Source organism: Symsagittifera roscoffensis, chromosome 2 (assembly GCF_963678635.1).
Source record: "Symsagittifera roscoffensis chromosome 2, txSymRosc1.1, whole genome shotgun sequence".
NCBI classification, from domain to species: domain Eukaryota; kingdom Metazoa; phylum Xenacoelomorpha; order Acoela; family Convolutidae; genus Symsagittifera; species Symsagittifera roscoffensis.
In genome coordinates, this window is record NC_087063.1 from 47353839 (window position 1) to 47371154 (window position 17316).

The following is a 17316-nucleotide window of genomic DNA, read 5'->3' on the forward strand; positions in this document are numbered from 1 at the left end:
CAAAAGCCAGAACAAACTTTTATATTTCGAATACTACTTGCAATGAATTTAGATTTCCATTTGCAAACATAAAACCTTGAAGTTACTCTTCAAAATCATTTCAGGCGCTAAACAAAATTAATATTATACAATAACGATTGATAAAAAGATCTAAGATCGTTTTCCTAAAACTCTGCAGTAATATACAAAACATGTTTGAAAAATATTTATTGGAAAATAAAAATAAAAATTAGTAGCATGACAATAAATGGTTAGTAATCATAAATCATCCTGTTGTTCCAGCTTCATCACCTAAAACATAACAGCAATCATCAACTCACTAACATCATAAAACACTAAATCCTTCCTTTACACAAATTTAAAACTTTATTAAAACTTAAAGTCACTTAATTTAAAATCAGATCATCAAGGCTTATCCTTGGATCTTAAATCATTTTCTACTTAATTAAATTTCAAACTTGATCATCAAGGCTTATCCTTGGATCAAACAGAACAACTTTGTTCTCCCCCACCCACTTAATAAGTGTCTAACGACCTCAAACGTCGATTCACTACCCAACCCTTTCTAAAGACCCAAGACTAATAGAAATTTTTAAACAAAACTAATCATTCAAATTAGGATAAACAGTGAAGAACTTCGGTTATTCATCCTTCACTTGACCCCCCCTCTTACCAGACCCAGGATAAATCTTAGACTTAGTAAGTTTAAAATAGTATCTAACGAACTACTCGCGTTCTAATTATACCTGAACCTTGTGGATCGATTTACTATTCTCCAACCCTTGAACACAATCACTACCCCTAAGTAAGATTAAGTAAGTTAACACCTTAGCTTATACTAGTCACGAGAAAGTAAAAATCATTCTTCGGAATCGATATACTTTTCTCTCCAACCCTGAACAAATAGACCCAGGTTAAGCTAACCAAAAAATCGTAAGGACTAACAGTTTAAGTAATTAGAATTCACTTAACAACTTTTTGCATCCGTCATCCTAAACCTTATGTCATTTAAAAACCTAGGAAATAAACAAACAATCATTTTACACAATTGTGAAATAGATAACAAAAAATACGACCTTGTAATCACACCTCATACACAAACAGTTGGATACATTCGCACAAAACGACAAACACTAAAGAGGAAAATAATAACTAAACAAAGACAAATAACACGAAAAAGATTTTCAAAAAACCGAAACGCATTTTCAGAATCAGAAACCAACAGTTTAGACGAACTTTACAAACTAAAAGAATCAATAGATAAAAATTACCCACTTCACGATCAATTATATTTTTCTGACTCAGAAACAACTTCAAATTCATCACAAAGAGGAAAAAGAAGAATAAAAAAACAGTACAAACACAAACCAGTACATCTATACAATTGGAATCAACCAATTCGACACATTAATAATTACATATTAACAGTCATCGAACGGAAAAATGAGTTCAACACACACCCCAGGTGACGAAACTCCAGATGATGACGAAATCTTTCCTTTTATAGTAGATGCAGATACCGATAGAGGACAACACATATTTTGTCAAAATTTACTCGTAAATTTATTTGAACCCGGAATCAGTCCATGTAAAACAGAGTTCCCCGATGTAAAAATCAAAAGACAAATCATAGATCACTACTTAAAAGATATATGCAACATAACACAACAGTATGGAATCTACTCCATAGAATTCACCTCACCAAACCATAATAATAGAAAATATACAATTCAAACAGACGATCTTGATTTAGAATTTTCAAAAGTTTTTTCAGAATATATAAAAAGCATCCAATACCATAACTCACAAAGAGCAAACTCCATTTTCACCAATGAAGTTTTCGCAATAATATATAGTTATATTTCGATATTAGAAAATGAACTTCCATTAACAAATGTCTCACCGACAGAAACATCTAAACATTTAAGAGTACGACATGAAATCACACTACTCTCTAGTTATTTAAACATCATTAAAGAAAATTTCACGAAAGACGACGTTTCACAACATACCAAACACGATTTACAAAAAATTTTGGCATGGTTCATAATAGATTATTTCACACACAATATTGATTTAATTGCACAAGCAAGAAAAAATTTTAGACCCCAAAATTCGAACGATGATACCGCTATCACAGAACAATCAGATTATGTTTGGGACCCCGAATGGTCTCATCCCGCATTTATAAGCTTTCCACAATCAATCTCAAGTCAAGCAATAAGTACGATATCTTACATAAGAGATTATGTAAGAGTAATACCATTAACAATTGATGCAACACCATTAAACTATAATACATTTTTACCCGATACACAAAATAATAGTTTAAACTCTACAGTCATACACAACGAAAACCTCAATGGAACTAGGAATCTTACTCAACAAGATATCCAGACACCATCACACTTCATAAATGAAGAAATTGTACACACAACAACTACACAACAAAGTATTTCACCAATACGCCCAAATTTAACAACACCAAGAAATACAAATCCTTCACAAACACAGGTAACCTTACAATCAACAGTTAAACCTTCGGTTGCCCCTAAATATTCACATATGGATTACCAAACATACAGACCCATGACAATACCATCAAAAACACGCAAAACATTCACTAGAAACAACTTTGCAGACCATAATTATAATTATACACATCCATCAAAAACATATAATCAACCACAAAGAAATTTTAATCAATATACAAAACCTCGAAACTGGGATAACCCAACGGCCCAATATAATTCAATAAATTTTCAACCAAATCCTCCACAGGATCGCAGTGAAAATTACCCATTTTTTCAACAAAATAAAAATAAAAAACAAACATCTTATCAAATGGATTATTTATCCTCAGATGATGATTTTTTACAACCAGATATATTTGCACCAAATACTCAAGAATATCGTAGACAAGGAATACAGAGAACACGTACAAATCATAGAAATTTTTCTCCACAACCAATAGATGCACAAAATCAACAACCAATTCAACAACAAAATCCAATTAATACACAATCTTTTCAACCAATTCAACAACAAAATCCAATGACTGCACACTCGTATCAACCATCACAAATGCAAAATGAAATACCACTCCCATATTATCTCCAACAACATGAAATAACAAGAAACCAACTTTCAAATTTTTCTCAAATGCCAAATGCAGCAGAATCATTACAAATGACAATGAATCCATACCTTATGGGTGGATCATCAATAACATCAAATAAACCTTTAATGGTTTTCACAGGAACAGACCCTGAATACTCTGTAGAAGATTATTTAAATGCAGTAACAGCAAATTTGATTTTAAATATAGGACCTGAACCCATTAATACGCCACTACATCAAAACTGGATACATCGACGCACAGCGTTAATACAAACAACCTTAGATGGCGCAGCCCAAAAATGGTTTTCAGTACTACCTCTAGAAATAAAATCAAACTGGAAAAGATTTACACAAGAATTTTCAAAAATGTTTGACTCCGAAAGAAACAAACAACAACAAAGAGTTTTATGTAATGAAATTCGCAGATTACCAAACGAAACCATCAAGCAAATAGCAGTACGAATCGAAACACTAGTTCGAAAAGCATATTCATTAAATACACATGACTATAAAAACACAAAGATGACAGAAATCTTAATGATGACCTTAACACCACAATTAAGGAAAATAGCAATAAAAAAGAGAGCATCCCATCCTTCTTCAATTCGAGAACCCGATTTAGATTTTCGAAAACTAGTAGACAAATTAGAACAAGCAGAAATCACGATGAAACTAGAAGAAACGGAAAATCTGAAATTACAATACGTTAACAAAATTGAAACGACTCCCACTAATATTAATAATATACAGGAATCAGAAACAGACCTCGTTGAAAAAATCACTGAAATACTCAATATTTACGAAAAGAACCCGAACTTTAAAGGCAAACCATCTTTCAAAAAATGGTGTAATTATTGCCGACGATACGGACATAGTATTTCCGAATGTAGACAAAAACAGCAAGATAGTCAAAATAAACCTCAAAAATACAAAGAACCAAATAAATCATTCTATCAATACATGAAAAAAGATCAAAATCTACCAAACAAAAATGTATACAGCAACAACAGTTCAGGAAAGCCACTTCCGAACAATACAAGTTATACAAGAAATCAATCCCCATATAACTCAAGTTATAGAGGAAGATCACCAGAACGAAGAAATACACAAAATTCATCACAAAATCACTACAATAGACCAAATAGTAGAAATAACTACTCCAGATCAAATTCAAATACACAACGATTTGTTTCTAGATCTAATTCCCAATCAAGAAATAACTACTATCCAAACAACCAATCACGAAATTCATCATACAATAGGAATAGAAACTACTCCTATAATCGAAATAGAAGTTATTCAAACAACCGAAACCAGAATTACCCGAACAATCGATCAAGGAATAACTCATATAATAGATCGAACTATAACAGACCAAACAATAATTACCAAAACAGATCGCGAAATAATTCACAAAATCGACACCCAAGTTATAATAATCGTTATAGAAATTATTCCCAATCACCACACCGGAATAATAATAACTATAATAATTCTAATAATCGTCATAGAAGCAGTACACCTAAACATCAAAGACAAATCAATCAAGTACAAGCTAACCCAGAAACAACATCAGACCCTCCAGGTATTGATGACACAGTAACTGATACGTTACAACTCAATCAAATAAACTGTACATCATCAGATTCAGAAAGTGATACTGAAAACACTCTTGCTATCAATATGATAAAAGTCGAAAATGACTATGAATCTGTCATATATGAACAACCCTTTCCATCACACATATATGAAAATCAATCAGAATTTCTTCAAAATTATTACACTACACCCATAAATTCCACACCAACGACGCAAGAAACAAATGAGATTAACACTACAAATCAAACCAATAAAAATACCAAAACAAAATGCTTGAATACAAACCACATTTATCAAAATATACAAAAAAAACAACCCAAAGAAAAAATTTGGACAATACCATTTCTCTTAGAAAGCCCAAGAAATAAAGAATTTCAACCACCAGACCTTGAAATAGATTTTTTAATTGATTCAGGAGCAGAATCAAACATAATAAACATTCCCACATGGAATGAAATAAAAACTTTACATCCAAAGCTAACACCTCTTGAAACCTCCAGTAAGCTAGCAACAGCACAAGGATCAACATTGATAAACTACGGAAAAATCCAATTATTTCTTCTCCCTACCAGAACAATGGAGCAAAGTAAAATTCTAAACAAGCCATTTAAACAAATATTCCATATCACTGATATTAAATATAATATCATTGGAATACCATTTATTTCAAAGTATATACCAACAATTAACATCCTAAACAGTAAAATATTAATCAAAGATAAATATACAAAAACAAAAGAAACATCCTTAACATTTTTTCAAAGATTAAATAAACAACCACCATTCTTTTCAAAATTCTATCCGATATTTAACCAACAAAGAAAACACCTGAAACCACTATCAGGAAACATCTATAATTTTTCAATCAAACAAGTTCACCAATATGATAAAGAACAAAACAAACAAAAATTTTATATGTCAGATTTTGAATTCAAACCTATTCACAAATTTTTCAAAATCACAATCTCATCCATAAAATATTTGAAAAATTCGAATTCCGATATCATTTCCTTACATGTCTATAATAACACACCTTACCAAGTAACATTACCTTTAGGACTTTTAGGATATTGTGAAACCAACGCTACAATATCACCAATACACGAAAAAGCCTATCGCGTAAATAATATACTCCAATTACTAGATATTTGCCAATCTACAATTCTTAATGAAGAATTATCTATAAATAATATAATAAGTAACGAAAACAGAAACACGGATTATTTCACAAAAACTCCATATTTCAAACCTACATTCAACATCAGTAACTACACAGAGAACCAACAAAAATTTTTAACAATGTTTAATTTCCAACATTCACAAATAACACAAGACGAATTCGAAAAGTTAGCCAAACAGCTAATTAAATATTCATCAGTCTATGCAACATCAAAATTCGATGTTGGCAAAATCAGTTCATCACTACATCTCCCGTTAAAACCAGACGCAGTTTTCAAAAAACAGAGAGCAAGTAAAGTACCAATTCACTTACATGATAAAGTAAACAGATTACTCGATATTTTAGAACAGTACAATATTATATCACCAGTTAATAAAGAAGAACAACCAAAAGGCAACACATTTATCAACCCCGTTATCATTCTAGCTAAAGGAGAATCATTAAAAATCGTTCTCGATGCTAGATACCTCAATTCACTCATAGATGAATCAAAATGTAATTGGCCCATTGAACCAATACAAGTTATTTTAACAAAAATAAACGGCAAATACTTTACAACCGCCGATATGAATAGTGCATACAATCAAATGCCACTAGATGAACAATCACGACGTTTAACACAATTTGTTATCGGAAACCAACAATATGAATTTAACCGCTTATTCTATGGAATATCCATAGGACCAGCAGCATTTTCAGCTTTTATGAGCAAAATTTTTAGACCACTAATACTCAAGAAAAACGCAATCACCTATCTAGACGATGTTTTTATGCAATCACAAACAAAAGACGAAATGTTCAATGTTTTAGAAAAATATCACCAAATACTTCAGAACGAAAATCTGAAGGCCGCCCCCGATAAATCACACTTCTTTTTGACAAGAGTTAAATTCTTAGGACATAACATAGAAAGAAAAACAATCACTCCACTGAAATCACGCATTGACGCTATTCAAAAACTTCAACCACCAACAAATAAAAAGAAAATCCAAGAATTCCTTGGAATGTTAAACTTTTTAAGTAAATATGTTTATAAAATGCAATTATATCTACGACCATTTTACAACATCCTTAGACAACAAAATAATTTTGAATGGAATACAGAACATCAAGCACGATTCGAAGAAATAAAGAAACTTTTAACTGAACAAATTTCAAACACAATTCCAGACCCTGATCAACCATTTTATGCAATGTGCGATGCTTCGAACTTTGGCATCGGTGCAGCACTATTACAATCACATAATGGTACAAATAAAATGAACTTGATATCAGCAAATTCTCGATTATTCACTCAAGCAGAACTACGACTCTCAACTCTAATGAGAGAATGTACAGCCATAATATATACACTGACAGAATATGAATTTCTGATACTTGGATCAAAACATCCCACAGTTTTATTCACAGACCACAAACCAATCATTTTTCTTTTCACACAGAAATCTAACCCAAACCACCGAGTTTACAGATTTCAATTAATTCTAATGAAATTTCCAAACTTACATATAGTTTGGACTGCAGGAAAAAATCTTGCATTACCAGACACCTTAAGTCGAAATACACCACCTGAATTACTTACACGAAAAACAACAGTTGAAATACCCAAAAACATAAAATTCTACCTTGCAGAAAACGAAACATCACCCCGATTAGAATGCAAATATGCAGTAAAAACTGATATTGAACAATCACAAATAAATAATTTACAACATTTTCCACTTTATTTAGATTGTCAAAATAATCATTATGAAGTTGACCTACTTGGAACATCAACTTTTAAACCAATTCCATATTCTCAATGGATAAAAAGTAACACCCAACAAAAACGAACAAAACAACACCCACCTAAGAAAGACCATTTTCCACTAATTGAAAAAGAAGATTTAACTGATAAAATAAATTTATCAGGACCACAAACAAATGATTCAAAATACACAATAAATCAAGTTTTTGACCTTCACGACCCACTTGATACAATACCCTTATCTAAATTTGAAATTGAAAACATTTTTCTCCCCCCAACAGAAACAATTACAATTTCAACACTGAAACAATATCAAAACCTTGACCCAGTAATTCGACAACTGAAATCATGGCACAAATATAAAACTAAACCTATCAAAGCAGATTCAACCATACTAGGCAACAAGACACTCCTCCGATATTTTCGCAAATTTAATTACACAACAATTAATGAAACTACAGACCTTTTAGAATACAACTTAAACGAATCCATAGTCCCCTGTCTTCCTTTAAGTATGATTCTCATCGCTTTTAATATTTCACATACACAAAATATTAAAGGACACTCTGGATCAGAAAAAACATATTCAAATTTTATACAAAACTTTTATTTTCCAAATGCACCAATTTGGATAAAAGTACTATGCAATGATTGTATAGTATGTCAACTAAATAAACCTTACCCAAATCAAAAACAAATAGCACAAAAACAAGATTTTAAAGGACAAAGTTTGTACTTTAATCACCGTATCTCATTTGATACTAAAGGCCCAATTTCACCTTCATCAGAAGGAAACTCCTACATTATGGTAATTGTTGACGCATTTACACATTATGTAGCACTTAACCCAGTACCACATTGTAATGCTTATTACGCATATACAACACTTTATGAACACTGGATAGCAAAATTTGGACTACCAGAAATTTTAGTCACAGACAATGGTACAGAATTCATAAATAATGAAATAATAACACTATGTCATTTATACAACATTAAACACAAACCACGTACATCTCATGCACCTTGGACAAACGGCTTAGTCGAAGGTATGAACCGTTCACTACAAGAATATCTTAGATGTATCATCAACGGAAATGATACAAAATATACCGAATGGTCAGCAGATGTAAAATTATTTCCCTTAGCATATAATTCACAAATTACGACAACTTTAGGAATGTCACCATACGAAATGGTTTTTAACCAAAAGCCACGCAAACCAATAATGTTTACAGCAAATTCCCATAAAAACGCACAAGGTTATTGTAAACCAAATAAAGACTCAATTTGTTATAACCTACCATTACATACGCACGATGAAGATCATTTTCATCACCCACAAATTCTTAAATTAGCCTCCGGTACACACACCGAATGGATTCTAAATAGAGATAAAAAACACAATGAAATTTATCAAAAAATAACAAAAAAGTTATTACAAAGACAAAACATTAATGAACAAATCAATTCACGTTTTACACCAGCCTCCGAATTAAAAATTGGAACATTTGTTCTCATACCTAATTTTAATCCTCAAAAAGGAATTTCTAAAAAATTACAACCCCTCCGAAAAGGACCCTACCAAATAATTGCAAGACCCACTGATGTCACATATAAAATTACCGACTCGAATAAAAAAGAAATCGTTCAGCACCGAAACAACCTATTACCTTATTACCCAAAAGAATACGCACTCCGCGAATTAACTCAATTATATTCTTTCACAGGATTAAAAATAGTTCAAAACGAACCACATCTGAAAAATACAGAACAAAATGATAACCCCACCGAAATTCAAAACACAAAACCAACCGCTACCAAAAACACTACAAAAAATCTAGACCATAAAGAATCCCAAAAGCAAAGAAAAAATAGAAAAATGACAGAACAAATAATACCCCAAGAAGAAATAGACAAATCTGAACATAGAAAAACAACAAGACTCCGAAATCAACCACGTAAAAACTACAAAATGTTCATCCCCCAAGCTAAAATATTAAAGAAAGTAGAATTTAAAAAGTAATTTTAAGATTTTATACTTCACAATCTTGAAACCTCCGTAACATTTTTCATTTCAATTTTTCAAAATAACATGCTCACAAGTACGCAATAATTCTAGTTCAAAATAGACCAATAGGATTCATCCAATCCGCCACTTTCTCTAACTCAAACTAAGATCAATTAGACGAATCATATAGAACTCCAGGCACATCTCTAACTATAACTTTACAACCTCCAGGTCAAAAATAAGCAAACCACTCCAACTTGACAGCTAAAATAAATATCACCATAATACCGTACCCCTCCCTTATCTAATAACCCAAAGATCAACAATATTTCCCCAACTCAGACCACGAATACCCCCAAAACAAATTTGATAACTTAGCCTAAAGTAACAAAATGAAGATTTTAATTAGCCTAAAGTATAAAAATCTCACCATACCCCGGATCATTTGACAAACAAAAATAAAGAAAAAGACGACCTCCCAGTCACCATGAAATTGCCCCCAACAATTTTTTACAAAACTCAACCCACTTGTCAAAAAACTAATAAATAATTCGACCACACTAGAAAATCGCCTCAAACAGCAAAAAATATTCGACCAAGAGATCATTTCTTAAATGCTCTTCTCTCAAACAGTTGCTCAAATACTTATAAATTTTAAACATTTTTTTTCAATACTTGAAGCCTTTATAATATTTCTTTTTGATATACTTGAATATTTTCTAATAATCCTAATCATTTTTTGTAACATTTTTTTAATTTTCTACACTATACTCGAACTATTCCTCCAACTTTCCAAAACCCTTGAATATATCCACAGGTACGATTTTAACAACTTGTCTAAATGATACGAACAATTTTCAGTAGAACTGATATTTTTTTATTGTTTGTAATTTTCATAACATTTTTATCATCCCTCATTTTGACAATATGCAAATGTATAAAGAAAGCAATCATCACATTTGCCCTAGCAACAATTTTTCTAATTATTTTTTTGGAAGAATATTATAATAAACATAAACCTTCCCACTAAAGTAACAATTCAAAAATCCATCAAAAATTGCTACCCAACAGTCACAGAATCAGTCTTCACCGACATCATCCCAAGATAACCAAACACCACCTTCAACTACTCAAAATCCTCCAATATCTACACGAATTTCTTTTCAAGACAATCCATACACTTTTGAAGAACGGCACGCTCGTTTATCTGAACCACTACAACCAGTTCAACGACAAGCATCTCTAAGTGAACCAACATATAATCTTTACCCAACACTACCACAAGAACTAAGTAGAATACGAAACCTTAGTCAAAACCAAAACACAACAGAAATAAATAGACAAATTATACATCCTCGACGAAATAGAAATTTTCAAACTCCCCGAGTTCATTTTGATATACCTCAATCCCCATCACAAACCACTCCAGAAAACACCACTGGTATCACACCAGAAACTCCTACACTTTTTTCACAACAAAGCACTTCGAGTCTACCTTCAGACTACTTAGGTTCAACACCAACATCTGAACAAGCACGAGAAAATCCTTTTAACCCCCCAAACCTAACATCACGACTGCCATATTGGACTACACATTCATTCACACAAGGTGAACCAAATTTAGTCAATGACCCCATAGATATTTCTACGGATACAACAACATCCTCATCACTACCAGAAACATTATCACTACCATCAACACCATCAATAAGCCAATTTTCACCACTACCCTTTAACTTAAATTTTCCAAATAATCTCGACGCCAGATATCGAGAACAATCATCAATAAATATTCCTTTAAGATTAGATTGGAATACATTCACAGCACCCCCACCATTATTTGGACAACATCAAGAAAGTAACCGCCTTCATAACTGGGCACTTAATAGATTACAATATCGCCAAGATATTCACAACGATATCCGTGATCACAATATTCAAATACTCCAACAAAACAGTTTACAATTAAAGTTTGAAATCACAGTTAAATTAAACAATATTACACAACATCCCTACCCATTAAATCCACCTAACATAACAGCTCAATCACTACCACCACCGTTTATAACTACTGAAGTAATATATAAATACGACAGATATACCAAAAACACAATTGGTTACATTACATTTTATAATCCATACTCAGGATTATCATACACATGTATATTCTAAAATTATTAATTTTTCTCCAACTCCTTTTTCTAGTAACCTCAAATCAAAACATAAACCCTTCCCCCCGTACAGGACCACAAGATTTATTAGTAACACATTACGATTGCGAAGAAAATGAACAAAAAACATTACACAAATATGCAATAAATCAAGTATCACAATGTGAAACAGAACCACAAGCTATAGAAACCACAGATATAATAGCAACACTCTATTCAAAAGCCCGAGCAACAACAGTTACAGGTTATAAATTCACAGCGACATTTTCCGAAAAGAAAGTACATTGTTCACAAGTCTCGAACGGAAACAAAAACCGACTTGACCATGAATCATTCTATCAAAGTAATATAGAACGTCTTTTACATCTCAATCCCGACGATTGTAAAAATGAATTACTTAGACTAAACATCACACAAAATAAAAATTCCCAAAGAAAATTAGTTAATTTTCAAGTTTTTTCAGACTCTGTACACCAATCACAACTTGAAAGACACCAAGGACATATAAAACTAGACGAAAAATACCCGTATAACGGCGCACACGGACGATTAACCTATGACCTACATGATAAACATTGGATACCACACATTGGTATAAATAACCCATCAAACTGCAAAGCAGACACAAAAAATAAAGGATACCAAGAAATAATGTTTTTCGATTGGAAAATACAACTCGAAAAAATACAACTAACACGAGATTTATCTGATAATACAATGATCTATCAAGGAATCCGACTACCTTGTAAAAATGATCAAGGATATTGCGACCCTACAACGAGAACACAAGCAACAATTGTTTGGTTCCCCGAAGATACATGTACAACATTTCAAGTAGCAAAAATACACGCTCGTATGATAAAATTTCACGAAAAATATTTTATACAATCAATTCCATATGAACAAGTCCATCCATCACGCAAACTAAGTTCCGATTTTAGAAACATAGACAATATAGAAAATAAATTGACACGTTTTCAAATATATCAAGAAACAGAACTTGCATGTAAATACAGGAATCCACTTCACAGAACACAATACTCTGAAATATTAGTTGAATACGAAAAAGGATTCGACATGACCACTGGAAAAGTAAAAATCGACCCATATGCCACAGGTCATCCTCTAAACGAAGGAACATCCTATATACCAGTTAATTTTGAAAAAAGCAACGGACAACCTGGTGGACATCTAAAACCTTATGACACCAGAAGCACACGCTTACAAGAATTATCACTAATGAATACTACATATTTCGGTAATATCCACTATGATATTCATTTGGATATGAAACTAGACTATACAATTAGCCGCATTTTTCAAGAAATGTCACTCTCCGAATTAGAAACACTACACCAACTATGTGAATTAGAACGAACACAAATATTACAATCACTTGCACTAGCAGTATTAAAAATACCCTACGCAGGATACTTATTATCAGGAAATAGATCAAATTTTTTAGACTACGAAGGAAACATCTTATGGTTTTATACTTGTACTAAAAAAGTATCACCACTATACGTTTTTGAAGATAAACGATGTTATAAAAGAATCCCTATCTTTTATAAGAATAAAGTACATTTCGTGGATACACTTTCACGAAGAACCTATTTCTGGGATACCGCAGTCCCATGTGGATCAGAAAACAGCCACAATGTAGTACAACTAAACCCTGATGAAAATAAATATTATCTTCTCACTCCATATCCCACATTAATGCAATCACTCAAAAAATTTTCACCAGAAAGCATTCGCGCTATCGCTCGAAACCCAAATATAGACTTACAATCAATAGGAATCTATTCAAAATCAGATATTCAACATCACATTAGAACACAACAATTCCAAGAATTATTAACACAAATGGACACTATACAAAGACAATCAATAGATCAAAATTTACGCAAACTTGCAGAAACCGCAGGATTTGCCGATATCTACACGCAAGACTATAGCGGATATTTTAAAGACATTAAAGATTATATATATCTAAACGGTGAAAAATACCGTCCCCAAGATATATCACCAATCAACATTTTTAGCTTTGTTACACTCAAGAATGAAATCCTTGATTTTCTAGGATGGCCCTACTACATCTTAGAAAAATTGACTATTTTATACGCAATGTTTAACTTTATTGGATTTCTTTTCTCACTCTTAAAAGGAATCTACAATACATGTGCTATACACACACAAGTAAACAGACAAGCAAGCGTAGCACGCATACTCTTTGCAGGATTTTTTGGAATTTTTTCCACATCTATAAACAAAATTCTTTTAGACGCACAAATAAAAGAATATAACACAAAAATAACAACACGACAAAATACATACGACGAAGAACATAACAATGTCGACACACAGCCAACGGCACCACAATTACCACCCCTACCAAATAACCATCCACTATCCCTAGTCCCACGAAATTTTCGAAATTTAGCAATCACACATAATCCAACTTTTCGACTCAATACATCGCAAAGTCCCGTCCAACATATAATAACACATCAATCACAAGATGATAATACTTATGAACAAATTATTGAACAACCCCATACCACCGCTTTTCAATCTCAAAATAATAATTTTTTTAGCCCACGATGAGCCGCCAACTTGGATCACTACACCGATCAAATTCCCACCCAACCAATCTCACCTCTCCAATCCCAATTATACCACTTTTTGCTTTTCCGCCACCCGATTTTCCATCTAGCAATGTAACATCAGGCATGAATTCCGACACTAACTCACATATTTCAGTTTTATACTCCATCTCACAGCTAAATAACCCGAATATTGAAACCCCCGATGAATTTGCCGACTCAGAACCATCTCCATCCAATGATTTTCATAACCCTTCTAATTTTTCTCAACCTCCTTTTCAACCCATATTGTCAAATAACCCTGACCCCATCACTCCCACACCCTCTTATGCTTCCCAAGTTACCCCAACCTATTCCTCATACCATTCTGACCAATCATCTCAATCTCCAGACACCCCCCGAATCTCCCCAGAGCTAGATAATTTCATTACCCTTCAACAACAACCCTACCACCTTAATACCCCAACCATAAACCAAATCTCCTCCACTACAAATTCATCCAATCCCCCTACACCCTCTTCAAATTATACTGAATCATTAACACCATCATCCACATCCACTATATCTTCACTAAACACTAATAGAGCTTACCGCACTTTTAAAAGAAAATTCCCCAACCATCCTTTCCCAGCAAAACCAGGAACAGCCCGTGAATACATCAACCACCCCCAGCATACTAACACTAAAGAATTTTTAGCTATCACTTTACCCTCGTTTCCACAATACACCTTAAACACCCCTCACGACGCTAACGAAACACGCAACTTTGTAGATGAATACGTTTTAATGCCCACTCTCTCTTGGACCTCATACTATCATTTCACTAACCCTCTTTGCTTACCTTTATCCAGCACTTCCATCGATATAGACCGAAACAAAGACATGCTATATCAACTAACTACACCACTAACCGCTAGACAGTTTACTTACGTTGGATATAAAAAATCACTAAAAATACACACTGCACCTAGAGCTAATGAATATACACTAGAATACTACGATCACAACATCATTAGAGCTAACCAAGATCAATTCTTAGACGACGATCGCTTCGCTAATCCACAAATCACCGAGAAATTTTTCATCAAGACACCATATGTATTTACACTAAACATCTTCGACCGAAAGTTTGATCACATTATTTCAGAAGCACTAACAAACACACAAGCATACGAAAGTTTTAAAGAACGCTTCCAAATCTTTTCACTAACCTTTCATTTCCTTGCACCACACGAAAGAGATTTACACTGCTCACACGATATTATGTTGCGCACTAAACAAACACATACATACAGTTACTATCGTTTCATCCAAAATCACTTTGACCTCCACACACCCTCTAGACAACCACACCATCGTTTCCAATTCATCAATTCAAAATACACTTCACCGTATTTCCTAAATTTCACATATTGTATTAAAGACACTAACCTCCATGGTATTCTTCGTAATTATGACCCCATAACCCAAATGTACATTTTCTGCCCCATCACCAAGACCTTCAACGCCGAAGAATCCCGACCCTTCCTTATCCCGCACGAGTTTGTACAGCCTATAGAAATCCCAATTTTAGAATTCATCCACAACACTAAATTTAACCACAAATTATATAACTTAATCCAAAACACACCTTATGAGTTTGCAGTAGGCACTGAAGAACTAACCACTATTAAGGCACTTCAATTGCTTTGGCCACTGCTTCAAACTAAAAATATCATCCGCATCTTAGCTAAACTACTAACAACTTCAGAACTAATTCACGACATCTTCCCCCACGGTTTTTTCCCCGACGACTAACAGGTAAGTATGAATTAAATGATATTACTAACTAATTAAAATATTAAAAACTCACCATTCTTTATTCATGTTTTCTTTAGATTTTTAGCCTTCATCCTAGACCATCTGAAAAATTCACAAAAGAAAAATAAAAAATAGCAAACTTCTTCAAAACTGTTTAAGACCCTATTAAACTTTTGCACCAACAATTAAATAAATATAATACCAATGCAGTAAATTAATTTATAAATTTTCCCCCAACAGCAGTAAATCTAATTATGATGAAAATTTGTATCTTAAAATTCCCCCATAACTAGCAGTAAATTTCCAAATTCTATGCAGTAAATTAATAAAATGCAATTGCAGTACTAACCTTTTGATATTTTCATTCATTCGCACAGAAATTCTATCCACACTCGCACAGCTCGCCCACGAAGAATTGTTTAAAATAATGAATTTCAGTTTCAAGTTTTCACACTCAACAACTCTAACATACAATAACATGTTTCAAACTTTCCTTTAACCCGGTTGGAAAGGAATCATATACTAAACAAAACTAACCAACGCAGCTTACTAAATACCACAAATCATAGAATAACAGCATGACTAAGAAAAGGAAACCAACGGTACCCAAACCGGATTAACCCAGTTTAAAACTGGATAATTTATTCTTTTGAAGACTATTACAAAGTCTTAGAAAGAAATAATAAAACACAAAAAAGTCGAAAGACAAACCCATACCACAAACAATTTGCTTTTTGGAAAAAGTACATAACCAACAAGACATAAGTAAAACCACAACAAACCCAACATAAAACGTTGTCACATAACAGGACCCCTCACAAACACCGCATGAAATCATACTCCCACTCCTGGCCTAACCCACCAGGAAAGGACGTCCTGAGCATGCTCTATAGCCGGCCTAACCCACCGCGCTACATCCACGCTTTGTGACCACACCTTTATTTTTAATAAGAGCTACTCAAGGGTGAGTAACTCTTCAAAATAACCGAACTAAAACAAAAAGCTTTTGTGAAAACAACTAACTAAAATCATGATTAAAAAACATTAAACTAATAAAAGTTTTATAAAATGTAAAATCACAT

At 32.9% G+C, this 17316-nt stretch overlaps 1 protein-coding gene across 1 annotated transcript in view; it reads right to left on the bottom strand.

Moving 5' to 3' along the window:
- The window catches only part of LOC134839861 (sodium/potassium-transporting ATPase subunit alpha-3-like), a 151355-nt gene that overhangs the window by 83491 nt on the left and 50548 nt on the right, over positions 1–17316 (bottom strand). The window lies entirely within an intron of this gene.